This window comes from Mus caroli, chromosome 7 (assembly GCF_900094665.2).
Source record: "Mus caroli chromosome 7, CAROLI_EIJ_v1.1, whole genome shotgun sequence".
In the NCBI taxonomy this organism is placed as follows: domain Eukaryota; kingdom Metazoa; phylum Chordata; class Mammalia; order Rodentia; family Muridae; genus Mus; species Mus caroli.
Window position 1 is genome coordinate 145512998 of NC_034576.1, and position 25134 is coordinate 145538131.

The 25134-nt window shown below is 49.6% G+C and overlaps 1 protein-coding gene and 1 long non-coding RNA gene across 5 annotated transcripts in view; one reads left to right on the top strand and one right to left on the bottom strand.

Annotated features, from left to right (window-relative positions):
- The window catches only part of Kcnq1 (potassium voltage-gated channel subfamily Q member 1), a 318671-nt gene that overhangs the window by 210166 nt on the left and 83371 nt on the right, over nt 1-25134 (top strand). The window lies entirely within an intron of this gene.
- On the bottom strand, nt 3150-11056 carry LOC110297799. The gene is made up of 3 exons (XR_002378331.2): nt 10895-11056; nt 10154-10277; nt 3150-4416 (listed from the first exon to the last, which is right to left on the bottom strand). It is a non-coding gene; the product is annotated as an uncharacterized LOC110297799 (long non-coding RNA).

A 25134-nucleotide genomic window follows, 5' to 3' on the forward strand; every position in this document is an offset into this window, starting at 1 on the left:
TCACAGGGTAATGATGAGTGATGCAGCAAGTTGTACCAGGTACCAAGGATAATGTTGGCCCATGGGGACCCTGCACTAGGCCGCAGTCCAACAAGTTCTTGGTGTGCTAAGAGGTGCCCCCCAAGCACATGCCAGAACTAGACTTGGCTCTGACTTGGGCAGGGTGGGGATAAGTCATTGGGATGTAGATAAGGGCTCCTAGAGGTATGTATAGATACAGCTTTAGAGAAGCTCTGAGTTGGTCCCCACATAAACAGATGGACCTTAAACATCTAAGAGAGTAGGTAGCCCTCATCAGGAATACTCAATGGTTCCTTGATGCTCTGGCTTCCTAACTATGGCGTAGCAATTCTTGCCTTCTACATCAGAAGAGGCTTATACCACAGTGGAGTCCCCCAGCATTTGTCTGCTCAGGCCCCCATCTTCTCTCTGAACTTTGAAGTAAAGCCTAAATGTGGCTGGAGGTCCCTAGGTCTCAGAGTCTGCCCTTTTATTCAGAATTGCTTACACCTCCTTCCCAGGTGTGCCATTTCCCAAGCCTGAGCTGCTAGCAGTGCCAAGAACCCCAGTCTGAAGGCTCTAAACTCACACAGTTCAGGGTGACCCCAGGAAGGCACCAGGGAGGCCATTTGGGTTTGAGGGGGAAAAACACCAACTTGTATGAACACTGCCTCCCCAGGCTTCCCTACACTCAGAGCCAGGGTAACCTGCCCAGGAGTTATCCTGGACTCTGAGAGCCTCTGGGGCCCAGCAGGTCAAGTATTATTTCTGACTTAGAAAGGCAGGAGGCCAGCTCCTCACTTCTCAGATTCTGCTGAGCTCACTGAAACCCTAACCTTCGGGCTTCCCCACTAATTTGTGATAAGGCCGCGCCAAGAAAAACAGCAGCTAAAGACCCCAGATTTCTCTGCAAATTCCAAAGTGCTTGGTTCATTCCAGCGGGGAAGGGGCCCAAGGCAGCCGTGCGTGCAGAGCCACCTCTGCGTGGGTGCTGGGCTTGGGATGGCCTCTCAGGAGCCTGCTAAGGAGGACCACCTGCCACTCTGGGGAGATTGCTTCCAGCTGGCCCCAGCAAGGACAAGGCCAAGGGTGGGTTAGGGCGGTGACTTGGAGAAGCTGAGATGGCTCTCAGGATATGTGCTGACGTGGCAAGCTTAGGCAGAAGTGAATAGAGAAATGTCCACCCAGGCTCCTGACTTAAAGACCCCTAGATCCCTGGATAGATTAGGTAACCTGCTGGCACCTCAGATAAGAAGTGCTATGTTGTTTATTTTGGGGTGATGTATGTGTACGTGTGTTGCTAGGAATTGAACTAGGGGTCTTATATGTACTGGGCAAGCATCCTACCACTGAACTATGTCCCAGATGTGTTTGAGTGAAGGGCACACCCTTCCTGGAGGCAAGCCTAGAGCTAGTGACAGATTTTCAAAGAAGCCCAGAAGCAGCTAGGGAGATGAGAGCTTCTCTGGCAAGGCAGAAGACACTAAGGACAGGGAAGTGACCCACTCCAGGCTCTGGCAGCTCTCATCCCACCCCCTCTGCTGATATGAGAGGGAGGTGTCTTGGAATCCAGAGGGTCTTTGGGTGGGACTGTGGTGACAAGCTAATGGAGCAGGGCCAGAGAGAGCGGTAAGGCCATTTCCCAGCAGGGAAGAATATAAGTTTGATTTTTTTCCCTCCCAAATCATGTTATTTCTGTATTGTCTCGAGTAGAAGCTGACTTGAATATGAGAGAAATGGGGGATTTAAAGCCACTGAGGACCTGTGCTTAGCTTGCCATGGTGACTGTTACTTCCCTGCTCAGTGGGCAGCCATCCTTACAATGGGCATAGAGGCCTAAGTAAAACACACTAGGCCCTTGTAGACCTGGGCAGGGTATCCAGAACCCTAAGCAGTATCAGATCCTGCCCCAGACTTACAGATCAAGAAAGAGAGTCTATGCTGGGCAGTGGTGGTGCACGCCTTTAATCCCAGCACTTGGGAGGCAGAGGCAGGCAGATTTCTGAGTTTGAGGCCAACCTGGTCTACAGAGTGAGTTACAGGACAGCCAGGGATACACAGAGAAACCCTGTCTTGGAAAAGAAAAAAGAAAGAAAAGAAAAAAGAAAAGAGAGTCTGAAGCTCAGGAAACTGAGAGTCATGAGCCCTGGTCACCTTGAGAGGAATAAGGACCCAAGATGTAAGTTGCGGCCAGTGACTTCATGGTGGGGAATCTTGGGCCTCAATGGCCTCCTTCCTCCTTCACCATCCTTCTAGGTATCTCATTAGCTGGACCCACGTGGGAAGCCAAAGGGAAGAAGCCTGGGCATGCAACCAAATCAAGTCAGTCTTCTTCAAGCATGAGTAGCAGCAGAAGGCCATAGGACCAGGAAGGGACAGAGGTAGCATCCAGAGTTCAAGACCATTTGTGTAAAATCCCTGAGACATGGGATTTGTGTGGTCAGTGAGGAGCAGGGATGTTTGAGTAATCTTCTATGGGTGTTGCAGGCAGGAGGGGTGCCTGACTCCAGGAACATTGCATCAATTCCACTAGCCCACTGACCTTGCGTACAGTAACAAATGCAAAGCTCACCATGCCTAAGGCCCACATGTCATCCCCAGCCTCGTTGTCACCTCGTCCTCTTCTTACTCTGCCTAGGAACTCTATCCCTTGCCTTCTTCCATCTTCTTTGTGTCCCAGGACCTTTGGGTGTTCCTTCTGCTTAGGACATGTAATGGTGCTACCCTGCCCTCATGAAGGTGTCTGCTATCCTATCCCTTCTTCCAAGAGCATCTTTGGGAGGCTTCTGACCTCTTCCTTCCACCCTGGGTATGATTGTAGCCTCTTCAGTTTCTTCCTGGCCTCCCTCTAGAGTGTGTCCTGTGCAGGATAGAAGTGTGCTGTCCTGTGGGAAACTGTGGGACATGCCCATATGCTAGCTCTCTTTCCTACAGGAGCACCCTGAGAAGTTACCCTTAACACTAGGATTGAGTCTTTAGTGCCTTAATATTTGGCTGGTTTCCTGGAGATACCACCCACCAGAGTCCAGATGGCATCGTCTAGGAGACTCAAACACCTATTCATATAGCCAGGTTTTAGGAAGGACAAGGGCCAGGCTGGGAGGCCAGAACAGAAGCTACTATACTAACCCAAGCAAGAGAGAACCAGGTCATACAGAAGGAAGTAGTGAAGCTGGTATTTATTTTATTAAAAAAAAAAAAAGATTCTAGTTTTCAATGGCAACATACTCCCACCAACACAACAGCTTTTAAAAGTACACAGCAAAGGGCTCTGGGAGTTAGGAATTCAAGATAGGATCAATCAAGTCAATGTGTGGTTGGGTCTCTGCAAGGGGGTGGCAGATTCAATCCTCTCCTCAGCTTTCTGACTCCTGCTGCCTGCTCCTCCTCCAAGCTCTCTCTCCACTCCCCAGACCCTTCTACCCAGCAGTCCCCATTGCCTTCCTCCTTGCTTATAAGGCTCACAGAGGTTCACTGAAGTTAGAGTCAGGATAGTAACATAAGCTTGTCTGTGGGGCCAGTTATGTCAAGGCCCAAGAGAAAAGTAGGGTTTTTGGCAGCCAGATAGGGAATGGTTGGGTGGGTGCCTGATAGGGATTGCCATGAAAGACACTAGCTGGTAGTGATCATGGTTTCAAGGGGCCGAGTTGGACAGACGACTAAGATTCCAGCCAGACTGTGGAAGTGTTGGTTTTGGTGGCCGTATCTACCAACAAGGCCAGGCCTAAGGCTACGTGCAATCAAGCCCTGACTCTGTCTCCTAGCAGCCATGGCTCACTGGTAACTTGGTTTCCCTGAAAGAAATAAGGAGACCCGTCTTCTTGGGCGATGAGCAACCATGAATCTGGGGCCTGAAAGCTAACCACAGAGCCTGAGATGGAGGTCACAGGACACTGCCTGGCCCGTGGCCTGGCAGAGGAAAGTAGCCTCCCCAATAGTCCCTCACCAGCTCCCTGTAGGTATAGGTCAGGCTTCCCCCATTTGAGGGATGTTGAACTTGCCTTCATCTGAGCCCACCCCTTGCCTCTTCCCTAGGACAAGAGGTACAAGTGGATTCTAAGGATTTCACCCTCCAAGCCCCCTATGATTCTTATCCAGAGGACAATATAGCATGCCCTTATCCCAGTGACAGAATGCTAGGTCCCCGGGTAACTGAAGGTGGCATGTTCTGGTAGTATGTCCATAGTAGAGTCTTGAGAATAGAAGCTACTGTCACAGGTCAACCACCATCACACCCTCTTGGATGCAAAACACAGTGACCATGCAAGGGTGGCTATCTTCTGGCTGTGATGGTGTGCCTCCATTAACCTTCCTGAGGGTGGTTTCCCTCTCAGCAACAGAAGAGTCCTCTGAACAGGTCCAGCACTCCAGGGGCCCTGTGACAACAGGTACATGTAAGAAGCAGGCTGCATAGGTCTAGTGGAAGGAAGTGGAATACCAGTGAAATCCCTGTGTGCCACATTCATTCTCAGATCCACCTCCCTTTACCTAGCCAGCCCTCCCATGCTTTGGCCCTAGCAGCTGCTGAACTCCCTCCTATAAATCGTGATCACCAAAAGCTCTAGCCATTCTGGCTGCAAGTTTAGGGAGTTCCTTGGGCCAAAACTGACTGCAAAAGTCACTTGTATTATCAACACCTCCCCCCAGGACTGTTCAACTGGGCCTTGGGCCTTGGGAAGGGACAGCATCCCTCAGAATTTTATAGCCATCTTATTCCTATGATCTTAGTGAAAATGCTGGCATGGTTCTGGGGGTGTCCCTAAATAGCTTCCTGGAGAAAGAGCATCACTCAGGGTCTGTTACCAAACCCAGCAAATCTTAAGGTCCTGTTTCTCTTTCCCATCTCAGGAGCTGGATGATCATTCTGAGATCATGTATACACACACACACACACACACACACACACACACACACACATGAATGAACCAGGGTAGCATTTAGCCCAGGCTTGAACTAGTGTATAGTTAAGAATGGCCTTGAACCCCTTATTTTCCTGCCTCTTCCATCTCCCAAGTGTAATAACACACCCAGTTTATGCAATACTGAGAATGGAACTCAGGGCTTCAAGCATGATAGGCTTTCTACCAATTAAGCTGTACTCTTAGCCCAAAGATCAGGAGTGATTCTCTATAGCATCAAGCAGATGCGGGGACCTACTTCAGCCATCTCATCTAGCAGAGTGGAGTGATGGTGTTCTGGCCCCTAAGAGTGGCCTGCTGACCTTTGTGTGCTTCTGGGCCTCTCCCTATGTCATCTGTAATGATTACTATGTCATTCCTAATGTCTAGGCCTATAGTCAACTGAGCAAATTAGTTCAGCCCCTCAACTGGCTCCTGGCTGCCCCTGAGCACTGAGCCCTATAGGGCCTGTTCTTCTCACACCTTTGTCCCTTGAGCTCAACAGGTGGACTCCCAGCCTCCTTTCTCCCCTCGACTCATTGCTTCTCTGCCCATGCCAAGGCCAGAAGGCAGGCTGCACGCGGGCGTTACAGGGCATCATGGCAGGGTGCAAGCAAAGGGGCCCGAGGCACCGGGTGCTTCCGACGGGGCCTGAGGGCCGTCTGACCTTTCCGGCCATGGGGCAGCAGTTGCGTGAGCAGGAACAATCACCCCAGTGTGCAAGGCACAAGCAGCCTTTTCTTCCTCAGCAGGCCGGCGCACACAGCTCCCAGCCTGGCTTCCCTTGAACAAACATATTTATTGTGGCCGCCACTGAAGGCCTCGCCTTGCAGCCGGAGCCTGGGGGCCTCTGTCCCACCCACTGGGGCCTAGGAAGGGGACCCCTGCCCTGGCGGTCCCTTGGCCAGACCCTCTTCCCTTTGGGCCCTGGCCCCACTGTGCTAAGGCAGGGGTGGCTCCCATCACAGCAGGCTCCAGAGCTTAGGGATCCTGCTAGGAGCTTGTGACCACCCACAGGCAGCAGGCCAGCCAGTTTCCCTGGTGGAGCACAAACACAAAGACACCTGAGATCTCTTCACATGGGGCAAGAACTTCACCTCTGGAAGCCTCAGTTTCCTCTTCCATAAAATGGGAGGCATGATCCAGCCTCACACATCTCCCCAGCCCCAGCCCCAGCCCCAGCCCCAGCCCCAGCCCCAGCCCCAGCCCCAGCATCAGCATCCAGGAACTCAAAAGGGGCAGCTACAGCTGCTTTTTCTCAGGCTTGCTCTCAGTCTCAGCCTTTCCTCCCATGTCCAAAGTGAAAGAGTTCCCACAGGCAGGGCTCACCAACCTCAGGTCCCTCAACTGACCTCAGACCAAGGAATCCTACACTTTTCCCTCCTATGTGACTCCCAACCCTCATTTCTCTCTATCATGCCAGCCTCCTCCCCACAGCACAACATGGAAGACCCAACTGAGCATGAAATTTCCCGTGAGGATCAAACCCTGGTTATAAAAGTATGGAAGCTAGGGTAGACTCCAAAGGATAATGGGGGTACCCCAAACTTCCAACCAGCAGTTTCTAAGAGGAGAGAAGGCCATCTTGCCAGGAGAGGCATTATAGGAGGGGCCAAGCCAGACCCAGGCACCCCTGTAGGGCAGTAGGTGAACATTCCTTTATCTCACTCTCCCACCTGAAGCTGAACCCCCAGCCAGCAGAAAACAAAAGTGCAAAGTTTCTGCTGGACAGGAGGGGGACTTCCGGGCCTATTGTTTGCTCTCATTTCCTACCTCAGGGCCTTTGTGTGCCCATGCACAAGTGCGCACATGTATGCGCGCGCACGCGTGCACACACACACACACACACACACACCTCTTTCCTCTGGTTGAGTCCTGTTTTGTCTTCAGGTCCCTGGAGCAGCTATTTCTGAGGTTCTCCAAAGAGGAGTCCTGTGCCATAAATCAAGGCTGCCCAGACCTTCTAGCAGGCCTGGCATTCCTGGTGGTTATAGGTGCCAGTAAATTGTCTACAATAGCTCTATCTCCAGGAACTGGAAGAGTAAGGTCTGAGGAAGGGTTCTGCTCTGCTTCAAGGGCTTCAGGAATAGAAGGGAGGGGCTGGTAAGCATTTGGAGAGAGAAAGAGAGAGTGAATACTGCAGAGAATGAACAGATAGTCGTACCAGGCCTCAAAGTGAGTCTAGATGGCTGAGAGGCAGGGAAGCCACCAGTCCAAGTCCAATAACTGCTACATATGGGTATGAGGCTGGGTAAATGGAGGCTGGGTCTTCAGTGACTGTGCCCTTAATGGAGACAGCATCGGCAGACTTTGCAGTGAGCAGGGTCAGCCTGAGTTGTGCTACTTTTGTGGGATACTGGGTGGCTGGAGAGTGGGGTACCTCTCTAGGACCTTCAGAGTTGAGAAAAATATCTAGGAACAGTGTCCTGGATCCTCTAGTCTGGTATCCACTGGGTAATGATTCCAGAAGTGACCATGTGATTAGGAGTAAGCATGAAGGTGTACTGTTTCTTTGCATCTTGGAATAAGTTTCCTGTCTCACGTTCCTCTGCTGTGAAATAAGAATTATGACCTCTACTTGGGCCTGGCAGTGGTAACCTAAGCCCCAGACTAAGACACCAAGAATGATGGCCAATGCAGATGTCTAGGTTGACATCTCTGTGTGGCTAAAAACAGCCATGTGGCCAAGCCCGTGACATGCCTGCCCTGGGCCCAGTGGAAGTGAGTACCTTGAATGGCATGCTAACACATGTCACATGTGCCATGGAAGCCTCCACTTGTCATCATGTAAGCTGTGGCTGTCTGTACACATCTGGCTTGAATTGTACTTCTCAAGAAAATGTGTTAAATCTGACAATGCACCCAGAAGGGCACAACAGGACTGAATGTAAGAGTGCAGGAAGCAGAGCAAGGAATTGGTGGTTCAATGGTAAGATTCTTGCCTGCCATACAGAAGGCCTTGGTTCCATTTCCAGCCAATGCATGACTCAGTTTTATCAGGGCATAGTGGCAGAGATCTTTAATCCCAGCATATGGAATGTAGAGGCAGGCAGATCTCTATGAGTTTGATGCCAACCTGGTCTACATAGGGAGTTCCAGGCTAGCCAAGGGTACATAGTGAGACCCTGTCTCAAAAACAAAACAAACCAAACAAAAACCCACAAGATATGGTCTGCTAAATTGCTGTCCCTAACATGGTCACCTCCGTGTCTCTCGGTGAAGATAAGGCACTCACTCTGTGGTCCTAAAGAAAGGACCTAGTCCCTGAAGGGAGGAGATGCCTGGAGCCTGTGAAGTAAGCAGCTGTAGGAAGTGACCTCCACAGCTGTCTCCAATCTAGGACTATGACATGGTTGTGTGCCTTGGTCATGTCAGGCAAGGCCATTGAGTGAGAACTTGGTCAAGATGAGACACCCAGGGACTCAGCCACAAGTGGGGAGCCCAGAAAGTTCCAGGTCATCTTCAGGCTGCCCTTGAGGTGCCCGTTCATGGCAATGCTTCAGGCTCTCTGCCTACCCCTTCCGAAGGCTATGCTGAATATGCTGGCCTGATTTTCCAGGACACAGAGCTGTGGTGGCTCATCCTGTTAGCAAGGTCTAGAGAGGATCTCAGAGGAAAGGGTGGCTACAGATGAGTTCTGGGTACTAAGTAGGACCCACCTAAGAGAAGGAGGACCAAGAAGAACACTAAGAGGGAGTAGATTTCAGGAGGGGCAAAAGCTAGGGCTCAACTTGTCAGGAAAGACAAAAAAAGGGAGGGGAGTTGGAGTGGGGGGAAGTAGCAATATTTGGGGGATGGAGGGTCAGTTCCTGTCTAGTCACTACCCTATCCTGGGAACCTGCTTTCCTGGAGCATGTGCCCTCAGCAGAATGAGGAAGCCCAGCCACTCAGCCATACCACTGGCTGCCTGAGAACGGGAAGGAGTTAACTCCCGACCTCATGGGCTGGCAAACTCTGACTCACAGAGCAATAAAATTCCTGTGTTTTAAAAAATCAGTATATTAGCTTAATTTTATAGATTTCAGAAGTGCTACTTGAAAATAAAAGTCTCCTAATTATCTTTATGATCCCAACGTGAATCTACTTGACGCCGCTCACGGCGAAGAACCTTTGTGTAAACTGCCGGGAAGGCTTCATGCGGCCTCGGCCCTAACAGGCCGTAAAACACCGGCTGGTGGGTCCAAGCCCAGCAGGGATCTGAGGTCGTGGCAAAGTCCCTGGTAACACCACGGCACACGGGACTCCTGGGTGTCAGTGAGTATGGAGCCACGGTTCAAATGGCCATGGGAGGGGCTGTCACTGTCTTGACGTGGTCTATACATTCAGAATGTGCAGGAGGCATAAGCAGGAGACACAAAGGGCTTGGCACCCATGCCACCCAGAGGAAGGGCATCTCTGGCATGGAACCAATACTATATCCATCTCCTGCCCTCGACTGGGGCTCAGGGGCTCCAGGGGGAATCCACACCCTACCCTGACTTGACCAAGCTCTCCAAAAGCCCAAGCTGTGGCCAAGGCAAGAAATTAAAAATATAAACAAAAGGAAAAAGAAATAATTCCTCTGGCAGGGAGGGGGAGGGAAGGGAAGGGGAGGTTGAAGTGGGCCCCTGCCAACTGGAGGCTGGGTCTTTGGGGACCTTTCCAATATGGTCCTTGATAGTGAGGTGGATGGCTGTGTTGTCAGGAAGCCAACATAGTCTGGGAGGGCTGTCTGAGGAGGTGAACTTTGCCTTAACTATGCAGGAAGATGGAAAGGCCACCAGCCTCTGGCAGGTTGGTAAGTGTACCACAGGCTGATGGGCACCTCTGAGATGGGCAGATAAATCACTGCAGCCACCTTGGTATGCCTCAACCCCACCTGCCAGTAGCAGAATGTGCTTGGGGGGTGGGTGGGGAGGATACAAGGAGGCAAAGCCAGGCTTGGTGGTCCCTCCAGGGTCTAGGAGTGTCACGTAGCCAGGCAAGGGGCTTGTGGAGCCTTGTTGTTGGGGGCTGGGAGATGCCAGTTGGACCCAAGCCCTGGGCTGGGCCGGGCTGCCCTCTCAGCAGGCCACATGCTACAGTGCCAGCTGCACAGACACTGTGGGGATTGTCCTCCTGCCCGGCCCGGGACCTCGATGTGCCGGCTCTCCGCAGGAATTCAGAGCAGGCCACGAGGGGGCCGTAATCGGATGCCAGCTCCGACGCCCTGTTGTTACAGGTGCAGTGTGGGTGCCAGAGGCCAGGTGGGCGGCACAGCACAGCCTGTCACTCACCAGATGGGCCCCCAGGGACCCCTGGTATGAGTGGAGGCTGGGAATTCATAGATGACAGCCTGACTCCCAAACTCCATTCCCATGCTACTTTGAACAAGTACTGGCTTTCCTGCAGGGTCCATCTCTATGGGGGCAAGGGATATAGATGACATCAGCTGGATCTTTTGAAGTGGCCTTGAGGGTCTGCCTCACCCTGTACCTCCAGGCTACCACCCCATATTCCTACTGTATCAGGCATCCATAGTCAATGCAGGAACCCATCCCATGGTAGCTTGGCTCCCTTAGTGCCTGCAGGTAATAGATTTCCAGCCTCCAAATGAGGCACAGATGGACCAGTTGAAGTGATGTAAGGACAGCAGTGGGTTCAAGATCACTGTTGACTGATGATACCATTTGATAAGCTAATCCTGGCCATAGATAGAGCATGATGGGACACATATAAGGTGGCCAGTGTTTCTATTATACAAAGGAAGGCCAATGACAAGGCAACTTTGCTCTGGTCACACATGGTCATTTCCCTTCTAAAGGGGTTTAAGCCCTCCTCTCAGACTTGGGGAGCTGGTGGCTTAGGAACTTGTTCATATTCAGCTGGGCCCACCATCAGCCCCACCCCTTGACTTTAAGACAGTGAGTCCCACAGATCTTGAGAGGAGCTGACACTGGTCCAGACATTAGGCTCCCTCATGGATACCAGATGACATCTACCAGAGCCTCTGGGCCACCCTGCCACTCCAAGCACACCTGGTCCTGTCAGTGTGCTGTCCTCGTTCAGTCAGTATTGGGTTGACCAAGTCTAATCCAGAGGACGGGGACAAAGGAGGAACAAGCTCTCTGAAGCCCTTTTAGGAATGAGATTTTGAGGTAGAAGCTGAGGGCAGTGACCATAGTCTTCTTGTGTGGAATCCCCTTCTTGTATCCCAGCAACCAAAGACATGGAACAAGGGTAGTAGACAAAACAAATTCAGTGTGAAGCCACAAGAACCTACTAGCCTATGGTTCCATAGCTACCGCCCTGTACCCACAGCTCGGTAGGAATAAAGCCCATAGGTGCCGACTTTGACTCCTGCTTTGCTCTGAAACCATGAAAAGGCACCAGCTGTTCTCTCTTTCCTTTGTGAGACAGACTTCCTCAGGGTGCTCCTCTGGGGACAGTGCCAAGAGTAGGGTTGGAAGATGTGAAGAGTATACCTTCATCTCTCAGCCCGATTCAAGGAAACCTGAACAGATTCAGTCAAAGTTACTTTTAATTATGTATGTTTCACAACTACCTTCGACACAAAGTGACATTTTCTGGCTTTTAAAACATAGTCAGATAAGGAAATAAGAGTCTGTTTAAGGAACAGTGCTAAACAAACAGTGGTACAGGTGTTCAAAGATATCAAATGAGTAGTAGATATGGCAAGGGACCCAGCAATGGAAGGGGGCGGGACATGTGGACTTGGAAGTCCTCCCTAGAAGTCCCTAGATTTGGTGAACAGACATAGTACCCCTGGGGGCCCTGACTTTGATGGAAGATCATTCAATGCTACCTTCACATTTCCTGTGCCAGTAGACACAAGACCTGTGTCGGTGACAGAAGACCCAAAGACCCAACAAGGTGGTAGCTTTAAACTCTACAGACTTACCATCCTCCAGTCCTGGAGATCAAGTGTGGGGAGGGCTGATTCCTACTGCAGACATCCCACATCCTTAGATTATGGGCTCTGTAAGGATAGAGATGTCAGTGAACACGTCTCCAACTTGCCTTCCTTATCTCCTACCCCCTCTGTGGCCACATCTTTGCTCCACCAATTTCTGTATAAGGAAGGCCTTTATGGTTACATAAGGCAGCCCATAGTCCATCCATGCTGATTTTGCTTCCCCCAAATCAGCTGATCAACAAAATTTATTCTTCGTTGACACATGACACAAGTTCCAAGTGTTAAGACATGGACATTTTCAGGGACCAATAAGCTACTACCCACCACAGAACCCAGTTCTCTGTATCCCCTATACCCACAGCTTGGGCTCATGGGCCAATGGGGTCTACCATGCCTCTTATGAGGCTTGAAGGACACCACAGTGGTTGAAGGCCTATATAAGGAGCTTCAGGATGTGGGTGGGAGATCTCTGTACCTGGGGAGAGTGGAGACAGTAGGCCAAGAAGGATGTGAAGCTGGACTTTAACTCATTTTGTCTTTGAGGAACTAGGGAACCTGGTGGATCTGCTAATGGAGATGTCTCACCGGAATGGTGATGAGCAGGACACAGGTGATCCTGGACATAACTTCTTCCTCATCTCTGTCTCTCTGTATATACTCTTGCTAGGGTTCCATATGTCCTCACAGGGATGCACATAAGTGGGGGGGTGGACTTGGCCCCGTGTGATCCTGCACCAAGACTTCTGTCCATCCCCTGCCCCATTCTAGATCTGCGGGCTTGTTCAGTTCTAGCCCAGGCCTAAGATCCCTTTGTGCCTCAGCTCTTTAGCCACAAGTCCCATCTGTTACTAAGGGAACATTCTAGAAGGTTCTGTTGCTACTTACATACCCCATCTCTGGGAGTGAAGTGCCTACTTTAGAGGAGCCATGCCCAGCCACCAGAGAAGCTGGACTCTTTTCATTATAGCCATGGGTATATTAATAGTTGGGGGATAAGAGCCCAGAGCCCCCTTGGCCTGTAATTTTTCTGGATACCCCTCTTGAGAGGGTGTGGCCCCTTCACCCAGGCTTGCCAAGCAAAATCAGGGTGATCATCAACCACAGAGCTGCTGAGGTCCTAGCAGCACCCTTCTTACCCCCTAATCCCCTGCCCTGGAGCTGCCACTCCTGGCCTCTTAGTTACCTCCCGGAACTCTTGGCACCGGAGTTGAGAGTGAGTGTTGACTGTTTAACCTGTTCAAGGCACTTGCTGTGACAATGCCAGATTTTTCCACTTTAAAAGTTAGAAGGAAGAAAAATAAATTCTGAAAGAAATAGGCTTTGCCCTTGAGATAGAGCGTTTTCATCCAAAATAGCCATCCCTCTTCTCTTGATCAGCAAAAGTGTCTTTGAGGACATTCCTAGAACTACTGTTCCTAGGAGACTTATTCCTGACTTGGGCTATCCCGTACCTTAGCTCAGGCATGACCAACACATCAGGGAAGCAGGAGGTAGTGGCAGATAGCCTTTGACTTGAGCTAGTCCAATGTGCACATTCTCTGTTTGCCTAGACACTCACAGCTATCTAGCCCCCTATACCCCAGCACTGTGTTAGGGACCATGGAGACTGACCATTCAGTTATGCCACTTCCATACAGATCTTTCTGAATGCAGTTGAGCCCAGGCTCCCCTTGGCCCTTTCTCAGGGCCGTTTGCACTCTGCAGCTGAATCAATGCAAGGCAGAAATGCATGGCAGGGGAGTGTTTACCGGTAGAGTTTCTGAAGCCAAGGATGCTCAATGTTTGTCTAGGCTCCGTCCCACTGGGTCCTCCTGAGCTCGGCAAACAAGAGCCTTGGAGTACAAGGGGCCCTCACCTCCCCAGAGTGCTGAGTCCAGCACACCGGACCTCGGTGCAAACAGCCAGCTGGGGCTCTTCTACAGCACTAAATAAACGTAGGTCAAACAAAGCAAATGTGCCCTAGAGACCCCCGTGAGTAGGCAGACTCAGAAAGCTCTGCGTGAGCCCTTTGCTGTAGTCCACAATTACTGGGAAGGGCAATGTAGACATTTGCCTTCCCCAGGTGGCTGCCAGGAGTTGAGGTACTTAATTTTTCTCATTCCTAGGATCCAGGAAAGTTAGTCTTTTGCTGCCCTTCCCCCTGAACTTTTTACATTCTCTGAGTTCTTTGTGGAGAAGGCTGGCCTGGATGTCCCTTAGTGTGGGTCCAAACCAAGGCAGGTCTCATTTGGGATACCTAAGCCAGGGTCATGGCTATTATGCTGCAGCAGAGAGCAGTGTCTTAGCAATTATGGGCAATTGAAGTGATTCATGGGCCTCCAGTGATGTAGGGACTATTTTTATCTGTAGGGGTCTTGCAAGCCAGGGACCCTGTGCTGCTCCAGTGCAGGAAGTCTGTGGGGGTTGGTCTGCTCTCTGCTGCTTCAGAGCCTTCGTTCATCAGGACCCAGCTCAGGCCTCAAGGAAGAGTTCCCACCCCCTTCTTACTGTTCAGCTTCAGGGTTAGAAGGAACCACAGCTTTTACTCAGACTCAAAGCCTGAGATATATTTGAGACCTGGACTTGCTGTCACTGTGCCTACTCCCTACCCAAACTACCCTTCACGCTGGAGCCTGTGTTCTGTTGGCTCGCCCAGCCCCACCCCCCACCAGGAGATCAACCCTGCCTGACTCCCCTTTTGCTGAACTTCCTGAGTCTGTACAGATGGACCATGATGCTCGATGTCTGCCAGTGGTGCCCAAGGGAGGTGGAATGGATGCTTTCCTAACCATTATCTTTCTTTCCTCTGTATCCACCTGAACGATCTCTCCAAATCCCCACTCAGTTCTCTCCTGAAACACTGATGTTCACTGGCCAGCTATGAGATTCAGAGTCCCTCTTGGCCACACATACGCAAACCTACCATATAACATACTATGATATTTCCTATTTTCATTCAGCTTATTCTTTTAAAGGTAACCATTATTATTTTAATAACCATCACGCATGTTTCTTTCCTGACCATGGTGTCATATCCTGATATATCAGTCACAAGTTGAAATATTTTAAGTCAAAAATGTATTGTAGTAGCTGGGGAGTTAAAACTCAGTAATGTGCTCACCTTACAAACACAAGCACCTGAGTTCTAGCCTAAGAACCCATGTTTAAAAAACAAACAAACAAACAAACAAACAAAAAACCCTAGGCGTGACAACATGCTTGTGACCCCAGCACTGGGGAGGCAGAAACAGGCAGATCCTTGGGCTCTTTTGGCCATCCAGCTGAGCCTAGCCTGCTTAGCACAAACTCCCAGATCAGAGATCCTTTTTCAAAAAACATCCACCTTGGATATACTTGAAGAAGGTTGTCCTCTGCCTTATACCCTCCCCAAATACATGTAGGTGCATGTACACACACACATACATATGCACACACACACACACACACACACACACGGGAAAGACGGAGGGAGGAGAGAGTGTTTGGTATCTACCTCTCTTAGTGGATATAGCAGGACAGCTTCCTGGCACCCTGTGGAACCACTTGCTCCTTGGGCCTGACTGTACATTGTACTTTGACTCCACCCATCATCATGAAAGATGGCCATAAGTGTAACACCAAGACTAGGTTGAAATTCAGTACACAAGATGTACTTTCTGCTGAACACACACGTATTTCGTACCACAGCAAAGCTTAAAAATCACAAATTAAAACATTGACCATCAGTCCACCATCCTCAGACTGTAACACAGAATAGTGTAATGATGAGTAATCTCTTACTGTAACTGCTTTTAAGACCCAGTCCTCCCCGGGCTCCTTATATGCCCCTAGACGTGTGTCTGTGAGCACGTGTACTCCCTGGGTTTTTGCTTAGGTAACTGCATGGCAGTGGAAGTCAGACTTCACTGAAAGTTTAGTGGGAAATTCAGGAAGATACCAGCAAGGTGGCTAAACATGAAAGGGCAGTATAGCAAGAGATTCCTGGAGAATTTGTGGTCTCATACAATTACCTTTTAGCACAGTTCAGGAGGATACAGCTGAGACTTGCATATACACCTGGTTTGGGACCGGCCTAGCCTAGCCTGAACTCTGAGCTCAGAGAGTACCAGTCACCCTGTCACCGACTCTTCCATATGTGGCTATATTCCGAATCATTTACTTACCCTGCCCTGTAACACATACCTGATCCAAGCCCAGAGCAAGAGCCCTGGGGCTAGGCTGGAAGAAACTAAACTCTAGACACAGCAGGACTCAAGGAGCCTAGCTAGATCTTGCCAACACTACTCAGAGCCTCAAGGAAAAACCATCTTCCCTAGTTTGCCCAGCTCTTGGGTCCCTGCTGCCACTAAATGTCCATCTACCCTCCCCTTACCCACTTCAATTTTCTGGACACCAAGAAACATTTTTGCCAGAAGACTGGAAGGAAAAGATGTGACTGTCCCTAAACCCAACACTCAGATGGTGTTGCATTACCATGGAACAAAACAGGAGCCTTTCCAGGCATGGGAGAGTTGGCAGAGAGTGTTAGCTTGCGGCTCACCCACTTAGGACACTCCATGTCGTCTCCATCTTGTCACAAGCAGGAGGCTAGGTGGGTGTTGGGAAGAATGGTGCACAGAATGCAGAGGGAAGGATGCTCCATCTAGGTAAACACTGAATGGACCAAGCAGCCCAGCATCTCCGACAGGACATGAGCCCTTAGATTCTTTTAGGCCCATAGGAGTGAAGAATGCACCATTTACCACAGCTTTGGTGAGTGTGGGACACCTGCCCAGCTACTCGGTGTGTCTACTGTGAAAAGAAGAATCTAAGAACAAACAACCTACCCATGCTCCAGAGGCATAGCCAGCGTGCAAGGGTTTAGGGGTTTCTCTCTTTGATTCCCTCACTCATTCATCCTGATCCACACCCAACATTCTATGTAAAATATAAGGTCTTAGAAGGTCTTAGAAAAAAAAAAAAAAAAAAAAAAAAGATACAAGATCTTCATCTGTTTAATTCAGGGTCTTGAAGAGAAGCCAAGCCTGTCTGAAGAGAGGAGATTCTGTCCAGCATGCCACAGTCATGAAGATGAGGCCTCAAAGATGAGCCAACACACACTTAGCATGCTGTATAGTATTCCTAACTCTGATGGGCCTTCTTGTATGTGCCACTTGGAGGTATTTCTTGGTATTTTCTCTCATATCAGGACCCTCGGTAGGTGTGCCAGTTAGTTTTAAGTGCCAGCGTATCACATCCCAGAATCCCCTTAGAAGAAAGTCTCACTTAAGGAATTATCAAGGGCAGATTGGCCTGTGGGCATATCTTCGGGAGATCATCTTGATTGTTACCTGACCCCGGCCATGATGAGCTCCACCATTCCCTAGGCTTGGGGCCCTGAACTAGATAAACCAGTACAACCCTAACTGAGAAGCAAGCAAGCAAGGTTGTATTTTTCTCTCTACTCCTGACTGTGTGCATGTGACTTGCCATTTGAGTTCCTGTCTTGATGTCCCAGAATTTTCTCCAGATTAAGTTGGTTTAGCATTCCATGTGAGAATCCTGTGCTGAAATTGTTAGCCACATTAAACCACCCCACCCTTGGAATTGTTAGCCACATTAACCCCTTCCCCCACCACCCCCAGGTTGTTTTATTGGCCAGGGTACCTGCCACAGCCACAGAAATGAAACTAAAATATTCTGCTATCATTCTCGGGTACACTTGTGTTTCAGTGTAATCTTTTCCCTTATGGATAGACTTTATGCCATGTCCCCGCTCTCTCCGTGATGGTAGATGGAGCCATGTTTGTGTTCAGCTTCATCCTCAAGGGTACAAGGAGAATGGTGGGGGTACTTTCTTTGTCTGGTGGTCTGCGAACCACCCCTATCTCAAGACATACTGCTGTGGTAGGGAACGAGGTTCTTGAGTCTAGAAGAGCACTGATTCCTATAGTGTTTCATCCCTTTAGTGTGGTGTAAAGGTTTGGACCCATCGTTCCTCCCTGTCAGCTTTGGAGTTCAGTTTGCTTGTGAAACAGAATTTTCTCCAGATTAAGTTGGTTTAGCATTCCATGTGAGAATCCTGGAATCTATACTATTCTACCCACCTACCCCAGGGCAAGGAGTCTCTCCGCACAATATTGAACCACATGCTTGGTGCCCCACTGCAGTCTGAAGGCCTCCCCCGGAGAGTTCACTTCTGCGACTCCAGGAGAATGTGTCCTTTCTCATGCTCCATTGGAATGTATTGATTGCTGGCATAAAGCAGCATTGTACAGTAAGCAGTGCCGATTGCTTTAGCCAGCTCTAACAGATGAGCTGCCAGTTTTTTAAGAGGGCAGCAAAAATGTACAGTTTTCCCCTCTCTCCCCAATTCATCACAGTACCTTCTTTCTGCTTCCTGAGCCTGAATATCTCCAGGACCATCCTTAACAGTAGAGACCATGGGTGCCCTGGCTCCTTCAGCTCATAGTGAAAATCCCTGTGATGTCTTTTTGATGAATTGCTTGTTTACAACCTTTGCTGAGTTAAGAAAGTTCCTTTTCTATTTCTGTTCTCTAAAGATTGCCTTTTTAACTATAAGAAATAAAGGATGAGCTGGGTGTGGTGGCGCATGCCTTTAATCCCAGCATTCAGGAGACAGAGGCAGGAGGATCTCTGAATTAAAGCCAGCCTGGTCCTACCGAGTGAGTTCCAGGACACACAGGGCTACACAGAGACAAAAAGGAAGTGGGGGGGGGGACATGCTTATCAGATGTTTTTTCTACTAGCTGGAAGAATTGTGTACGTATTCCCTTGATCTGAGAATCACACTGAGAGACTCTGATATTGAACCGTCTTTGCATTCCTGGCTCACATCCTCATTCAGTGTTCTATTCTTCCTTGCTGGTTTAATATACATTCTTTGGTTTGATTAGCTGTTTCTATAGGACTTTTGCCTCTCTGTAAGTGGCATTGCACTGAATCTCCATTTTCTTACATTTTCCTTGCACGGATTTGAAACCACACCTATTAACTGAGCAGCGTAACTCTCGTTCTGTTTTCTGGAGCCATGTAGATATTTTATGAAGCGTTGGAAGGGTTCAACTACAAAACTAGACATGCTTTAGTAACATTTGTATCTCCTTCTTTTGTGTGTGTGTCAAGGGAGGAGTCCCCGACGATTGACCACAGGGCTTCATGCTTGCTAGGAAATTTCTTCCTCACTGGGCTGTCCACTCAGCTCTATACTGAATTTCTTAAATGCTTACCTTCTAGTTCTGATTTTGCTATAGTTCTCAGTGTTCATCCATTTTCATTGGTGTTTTTGAACTTACGCAAACACAGGTGTCCATCAGACCTAATTTTCATTGTTTTGTGACTTTCGTTCATTAATCTTTGCCATGGGTTGCAAACTGAGAAGTGTCACTTATTTTTGTATGGCCCATGAACTAATAGTTCTTTACATTTTAAAATAATTGAAAAACTAAAACAAACAAGCAAAAAAGACGAATAGAAAAAGGACACTGGGAAAGTATAAAACTGTGAACACACTCATCCACATGGTAAACTCTATGGGTACACAGCTGTGGCAGCCGTGGCATTCATTGTTCACAGCTGTTCCCATGCTGCAGTGCAAAGCCAAGCAGGTGTCTGCCCGGCAGATGGAACTGCACTGCTGTTCACATTCCACATATCCTGTCATCCAAGACTCAGTCAATCCAGCATTGTTGGTGTTTCTCACCCCACCTAACTTCTCAGCTGTCCCTTCCCTGTCATCCCCATCTTGGGCTGTGCCATATGTATCAGGCTTCTAGCCAACTTGGTTCAGGCCCAACCCTGCTTTTCTCCAGGCCCTCTGCTACCTACTCTGTAGATCATGCTCACCAAACTCCATGCCCTAGGATAAAAACTCAGTAATAAGAAAATGACTTGCAGAGTCATGCATGGTGGCACACACCTTTGGTTCCAACACTTGAAGGGCAAAGGCAAGTGTATCTCTGTGTTCAAGGCCAGCCTGGTCTACATAGAGAGTTCCAGGACAGCCAGAGCTATAAACTGAGACTGTTTCAAAGGAGAAGAAGAGGAGGAAGAGGAGAAGGAAGAAGAGGAAGAGGAGGAGAGGAAAAGGAAGGAAAGCAAGAAGAAAGAATGGACTTATAAGTTCACAGACTGCAGAAACTTATTCCTACCTGACTGATCTTGCCTATCCATGGAGCTACTTGAGCTCATGGTGATCTTCTTGGCAATGGCGTCCATCACACAAAACAGAATAACAGGGTCTAGGGAGAGGAGCAACCCTCAGAGTTCAAGTGTTAGAGCAGGCTGAATTCAACCCAGGACTTACTCTCCATATTTTCATTCAGCATGATTTCAGGCCAAGAGTTGCATGGTTGAAATGCCCAGGGAACATCTTGCCATGAGGAGTGAGTGTAGCTAGCTTCAGGCCTTAACATCTCTTGCCCAGTGAGGTTCCTCTTTCCTTCAGGTACTGGGCTGCAGGGGTGCTCTGGAGACTTCAGCACCTAATGGGTTGTTGATGATCTACTTTGGCTTATCCCCATCTCCTAGTTGATTATGTCCAATACAGTGACAGACACCTACCTACCTGTGCCACAGGCAAGAGGGAATGATACGGAGACCCCTCTCCTTCCACCAGCCTCTTATCTCTCCCTATTATTGTATTTGATTCATTTGAAGTGAAGCATATTGTAGGACAGTTTTATAATTATAAGATCATTGCAGAGTCAGTACAGAGTCCCTGTATGTCCTCTCCAGTGTCTGTCAGGAACATAATATCTCAGTGTCTATTCATTACCAATGACCAGCAGTACCCACCAGTACTCACCGTGCCTCACACAGTTCACTCTGTTTGAATCTTCAGCATCCCCTCATATCCCCTTCCTGGTCCAGAATCTATCCAGGATTCCATACAACCACAGGTCCTACCTCCTGAGGCTCCTCTAGACCGGAACTATTTCTTTCTATCTTTGATATGACCATGGGTTCTCCAAGGGTTCTGGGGTGTCTAAGCTGAGTTCCGTCACATTTTTCTTAGTATTAGGTGAGACTATAGGTTCGGAAAGGAAGTTAGGCCTCTCTCTATCACCCACTAAGGGTGCCAACTGTTTACACAACTTATCCCAATGCCAGGGTTGGCTATCTTGGCTGGGCTGTGTCTGTCCAGCTTCTCAATGTTTATATTGTTCTGTCCCCTTTTTCTATACTGTCCTCCTAAAAGCCACCAGGGCCTGGCCTTACGGAGCTCTAGAGAGACCCCAAGACATGGACCATACTGTTGACCTCTGTAGGCCCTAGTGGGGACCATTCATGGAGGGACCCCTGAGAATGAAGTCTGGCCTCTTCCTGGATCAAAGCCATGGGCCCTGTTCCCCGGGGACCGGGAAGCTGAGCAGGCAGACAGGGTAGCAGGCCATCGCCCCAGGCAGGCGTGGGAATCCACACATGGCCCCTTCTCAAAGGCGGGTGCTGTCCCTGGGCCCCGGCAGGGTCCTGGAGCCTCTCTCATTGGGCACATCCGCGCCCAGCCTGGCCCATGGTGGAAATGCAAATCTAATTAGTCTGGCATTGAGCCCGTCTTAAAAGCATTAACAGAGCCTTAAACTGTGCTGTCGGATGGGGGTGAAGAAACGCCTTAGAGAGAAATTACCGGATGGTGACAAAGCCCCAATTTATTAGTCTTCTCCAATGGGGACTGTGCAAAGGACATTAATTACTTTAATGGGACTTATTTTGCTTCGTTGCCCAAAGTAATTGGTTTATTAACCTCTCCTTCCCTTTAGGGAAGGAGGGAGGGGCTGGGGGACCGGGTGGTGGCCCCGGGAGGGCCCTGCCCACTGTGTTGCCTCTGCCCAGCAGGCCAGCTCTGCACCCTGGAGCAGTTAGCACTCTGTCCCTGACTGAAGCAGTATCAACACCCCACTGCACACCAAGTTCTGGGGACACAGCTCTGAGGAAACAGAGCCCACAAAAAAAAATACACTGTCCCTAAGGCTGACAGCTCATGGCTATCACAGGTATCCAAGCAGAAAGGTCTACCTCTGGGGAAATAGACCTATAGGGCAGGATTCCTGCAGAAGAGTCAGGTAGGGCAGGATCAAGTACACAGGGAGAGGAGATGAATAGCCAGACCAGGTTGTGGGATCACGGTGGACAGTGTTCAAAGGCCAAAGGGAAGGTCCTGGGGTGGGGGTGGGGGATGGGCAAGGCTAACTTAAGCAGGTAAGGCAGTCAGCCCTAGGGAACCAGTTTCCTTGTGCTTCCCAGATGGCTCTAGATAACATTTAGTTCCAAAGCAATCTCTCTGGCTTGAGCAAGCTATCTTGAACATACATGGAAAAACTGCTTATCCACACTGACAGGACACCCTGGAAGACAGCTAAGCCCAGGTTCTGAGAACAGTGTTGAGTTTGTAGAACTTCACAATCTACCCATAAGGAAGGGCAGAGATTACTGCTGGGCAGGAGGCCAGCTCTTCCTTCACGGACTAGGCCCGAAGGAGGCCCAGGACTAGGCGGGAAAGAGCCAGGCGGGGGCAGGGCAGCAACTCCTCTTGACCCAGCTCTTGGATAGGCAAAGAAAAGAGTTTTTCCCACCTTTGGAAGCACAGGTTGGATTATTGTGCCCCCCCCTTACTTCACCCTGGTAAGGGGGGGCATATGTAGATCCCAGAAGGTGTATATTTCACCCAGATGCTATATTTGACACAGCAAGTAGACTGGGCAACATGACAAGTTAGAATAGGACTGAGGGGTCTTCATGTGTTGTGTGGTCATGAGCCTCCTCAGAAAGTCCCCAGGGGTTCCCACAGATGAGCCTTCTCAGCATCCTGATAGACTCCTTGCCTGCCCTCCATTTAAGCCCGTGCCCTGGCCAGGCATATACATGGAGAGAAAGCGCTCAGACTCTCAGAGAAGGGTCCTGACCAAGGAGGACCCATCTATAGATATAAGAGCTCCAGGAAGTCTGAGACATAAGGTCTTGGGGGCCAGCAGAGCTCACAGTGGAGACCCTCCCTCCCTCCCCAACCCCAAGTTCATTCTATCAGTGTTCAGTAGTGGGCTAACTCTCTAGCCCTCTAGCCCTCCCTTTCTGGGGATTCTATTGGAAAGGAACAGTAGGTTTACCTCGACCTTGCCAAGATCTTGGGGGCTCTAATCAGGCAGGGAAGTAGAAGCCAGTAGACCAACATCCCCACCTCTTCCTTTTTTTTTTTTTTTTCAAGACAGGGTTTCTTTGTGTAGCCCTGGCTGACCTGGAACTCACTCTGTAGGCCAGGCTGGCCTTGAACTCTGAAATTCTCCTGCCTCTGCTTCCCGAGTGCTGAGATTAAAGGCGTGCACCACCACTGCCCGGCTTCATCCCCACCTCTTGTTAAGCTTTTGGGCCTTCACCCTTGGGAGAGCTTCCATCTTTGCAGATATCACCTTGTCCTTGATTCTAACCTTGGCTCAAGGGTAGGTAGCTCTTGGCCCACTGAATTGTGTGACAGAAGATGTTTAGGAGTTATAGGACTCTGAAGTGAGAGGAGGTTTCAGGCCAGGTTAAGACCACACACACCCCCCCCTATACCATTCTTAGAGCAGAAGTTAATGGGAGATCATGGTGAACACTCAGTCCATACCAGGGCTTTAGGAGGAACGAGGTTCTATCTCAGGCAAGCCTATAGAACTTGGTCTAGTTCCTTCGTCTGATTTGGAGGCCCATTCATTCCTTCAGCACCCACAGGAAGGTCCCACATACTGCAGTTTCCAATGTGGAGCCAGGACCCACCAGCCAAGTCTAGAAAAGGTTACAGGCTCTGTGGGAAGGGGCTTGGGGGACTAGAGTGGGGAACTTATAAAATGAGGGTTGTTCAAGAGGCCTGACCCCAGGGGATGAGGCAGAGAAGCAGCTAGGGATAAGACTGAGTGCTCTGCTCTGCTGGCAAAGCATGAGCACTGAGGACTGCTGGGCTTCCCCTCCAAGGCTCTATGACCCAAGGCCAATAGCTAAGCCTCTCTGGCCTCATTTGTACAAGGGAGACAATTCGAGACATTAAATGTGCTTTAAAGCACAAAAACAGGGATGCCTGGGATAAAAAAAATGTATTGATAGAGGTTAGGATAAGGGGAAGGAACCTAGGTAAGAAGCCAATAAAGATGCTAAGCACCTAGAATATCTTGCTGGAAGCCTGGGGCAGGGTAGAATCTGTCAGCTCCCAACCTGAGGCCTGCTGGGTCTAGGATTTGAGTTCAGTCCAGAGGAAGATGGGATTGAAACACGTCAGGGACCTCTGCACAAGGCCAAGCCCTTGGGAGTTGGTTACCAGGTGAGCTTATGGGTTAGCTGGCAGGTTATGTATGGAGTCTGTGGGGAAAACATCTGGACACAAAGCAAAATGTGGCAGAGAGACAAACCCACCATGGACACACTGTGGCAGATTTACCCAGGACTTTTTGTCCCACCCAGAAGGGTTCAGGAAGGCTAGTTAGAGATGCCAAGTTTGCCAGTTGTACACAGCTTCAGGAGTTTTATGTTCTGGGGTCCTAGTGCTCTGGGCTGCTAAGGCCCTCTCCAAGGAGCCCCAGAGAGCTGCTACCTCCTGAATGCCCCTCATTTAACTCCTGCCTTTCCCCCTCCTACTTGTAACCCAAGTGGCTGCAGAGGTCCTGGCTGTGCCCAGGTTGCTGTGTAGTTCACAAGGAACTATGCACAAATCACTTCTCTAGACATAGCCTGTGTAATTCTTCTTAGACATTAGGAGTTTCTCTCCCTTGTTTTAATCAACAAGTCCCCAATAAGCCATTTCAGCGAGGCCATTACCAACGGCCCCTAATCTCTCGGGGCTGCTGAGCGAAACGGGATCTCTCGGCTCTTTCGCTGAAAACGCTTTTCTTGTTTTCTTTCTCCAATGTGCTGGAAACTAGCCAACTCGCCAGTTCCATTAACTTAATGAGGGCTGACAGTCTGCAGCAAACGTCCTCATAATCTCCCCAGGACTGAAACAGGGTCCTCTCCATTGCTTGTTCATATCCCAACCTTCCTGGCTTCTCCCCAGGATTAAAGTGGGTCCTCTGCAGTGCCTGCCCATACCCCAGCCTTTGCTGGCTTCTCACCTCTGGGCACCAGGTCCTCCTGGTACAAACCCAGACAAAGACGTGTCTCTCTACTGTTTCTACCCGGCAGTTCCCCACAGGTTTCCCTGGACTTTCAGGCCATCAGTGACCTTGGGGCACTGGCACCCCTGTTACCTCAATGGGTCCAGAGACACTATGTGATTCTCAGAGCTACCAATGTGTCTTCTTTTTGGCATTCCTTCCTCCCAGGATGCTTCTTTGTCAACATGAAAACTTTATCTATTCTTTCTTTTTCTTTTTTTTATTTTTCCTGGGCTCTTTCGAT